The following is a 2,500-nucleotide window of genomic DNA, read 5'->3' on the forward strand; positions in this document are numbered from 1 at the left end:
TCAGTGCGTCGGCATAGAAGCACTTTTTAATGCCACTAAAATGCACAAGTAGTTAGACTGAAGATGCAACCTGAATGAGTTTACAGTATGTACTCCACTTTTTTAATGATTAGTAATGAGAAAGTGAGGACTACAAGAGTATTGGAAAAGACTTTTTCCACTCTGAATGTAAAGCAGATTGTGTGACCATTGGCCAAAAACGACCACGAAGGGACTCGAACCCTGAATCTTCTGATCCGAAGTCAGACGCCTTATCCATTAGGCCACACTGTCATCCGTCCACCTGAGATGATTTTTATCATGTAGGTGGTATGCATGGATGGAGAACATATTATTGAAAGGTATTCAGGTTTACATCCCATAGTGTTCTTTCAGCTCTTTTTGCTGGAAGCACTTTTTTGGAATCTATATATTGAGAATTTTATGAGTACGATATGCTTTTGTTTTCCTTTTTGCATACAAACCTCTTTCCTCATGAGTTTAAAGCTCATTTGTATGCTCTACATAGCTCTGGACGTTTCCAGACGTGGAGTGAAACTGTTTTGAAAGTAGTACAAATTGCTCCTTCCTGCATATGCTAATTTTTCACACTCACATAGGTTGTATAAGTTTTATGAATCCTGTCTTGACCTATTCAAGTAGCTGAAAGCCTGTCACCACCTCTAGAAACAAGATTCACACCAATCCAATTCATATCATTTTTTCCAAAGGAATATGTTCTGGCCGGTCGAAAATGCATCTCACAAAAATAGGCATTTAAAAATCTACTTTGCAGTTTCAGAACACTAACATGACTGTGAAGTGTACACAAGTAAAATGGGACCGTTTCAAAGTACCTAATCCCTCATAAACTTCTGAGAGGAAGCATGTAATAAATCTACCTAATTTTCTGGAAAAGAAAGAGGGAGGATTTTTGTTATCACCTCAGATGGGACTTGAACCCACAATCCCTGGCTTAGGAGGCCAGTGCCTTATCCATTAGGCCACTGAGGCACACATGCATAGCTCTTTTCTAGAGGCATTATTTAAATGTATTCTATGGTCAGACACCGGTGTGTGCACACAGGGCATTTCTCACTTCTCTCTATAAGTAAACTTCCCATTTTCATCCTCTTCTATCCCCGACTTTAACGCTCTCTTCTATGCTATAATGGAGACTTTGCAATTTTAGCAAGTGGAGAGAAATTGGAGAACCACTTTCGACTCCACACTTCTTCTTCACTTACTTCTTTTCTCAATATACTGGGCTTAGAAAATGGTATCAAGCCATCCTTATCATCAGTAGGACACGGAAAGAGACACTAAGTCTCCTAACCAAGTTCAACCACACTCTGCAACTTAACCATTGCACTACAAATTAGGCAACGGGGGCATCAGCAAAGGCAGCCAATGTGCCGATCCTTTATACATTTTGTGTAGTACTTTTCTTACTCGGAGGCAAAATCAGCACTTTAACTGCCCAAATCATACAGATTTTACACATGTACCACTCTATGCACACATAGGCACACACCTTGCAGTTCTTCTACACACACTTAAGCTAAAAACCCATTCTGTCACGTCAAAATTCTGCAAACCTATTACATATTCAGTGCGTCGTCATAGAAGCACTTTTTAATGCCACTAAAATGCACAAGTAGTTAGACTGAAGATGCAACCTGAATGAGTTTACAGTATGTACTCCACTTTATGAATGATTAGTAATGAGAAAGTGAGGACTACAAGAGTATTGGAAAAGACTTTTTCCACTCTGAATGTAAAGCAGATTGTGTGACCATTGGCCAAAAACGACCACGAAGGGACTCGAACCCTCAATCTTCTGATCCGAAGTCAGACGCCTTATCCATTAGGCCACGCGGTTATCCGTCCACCTGAGATGATTTTTATCATGTAGGTGGTATGCATGGATGGAGAACATATTATTGAAAGGTATTCAGGTTTACATCCCATAGTGTTCTTTCAGCTCTTTTCGCTGGAAGCACTTTTTTGGAATCTATATATTGAGAATTTTATGAGTACGATATGCTTTTGTTTTCCTTTTTCCATACAAACCTCTTTCCTCATGAGTTTAAAGCTCATTTGTATGCTCTACATAGCTCTGGACGTTTCCAGACGTGGAGTGAAACTGTTTTGAAAGTAGTACAAATTGCTCCTTCCTGCATATGCTAATTTTTCACGCTCACATAGTTTGTATAAGTTTTATGAATCCTGGCTTGACCTATTCAAGTAGCTGAAAGCCTGTCACCACCTCTAGAAACAAGATTCACACCAATCCAATTCAAATCATTTTTTCCAAAAGAATATGTTCTGGCCGGTCGAAAATGCATCTCAGAAAAATAGGCATTTAAAAATCTACTTTGCAGTTTCAGAACACTAACATGACTGTGAAGTGTACACAAGTAAAATGGGACAGTTTCAAAGTACCTAATCCCTCATAAACTTCCGAGAGGAAGCATGTAATAAATCTACCTAATTTTCTGGAAGAGAAAGAGGGACGATT

The 2,500-nt window shown here is 39.1% G+C and overlaps 1 non-coding gene across 1 annotated transcript; it reads right to left on the reverse strand.

Annotated features, from left to right (window-relative positions):
- Positions 1–920: 920 nt before the first annotated feature.
- Positions 921–993, reverse strand: TRNAR-CCU (transfer RNA arginine (anticodon CCU)). The gene has a single exon. It is a non-coding gene; the product is annotated as a tRNA-Arg (tRNA).
- Between the last annotated feature and the right edge of the window lie 1,507 nt (positions 994–2,500).

This window comes from Triturus cristatus, chromosome 4_1, assembly GCF_964204655.1.
Source record: "Triturus cristatus chromosome 4_1, aTriCri1.1, whole genome shotgun sequence".
Lineage (NCBI taxonomy): Eukaryota > Metazoa > Chordata > Amphibia > Caudata > Salamandridae > Triturus > Triturus cristatus.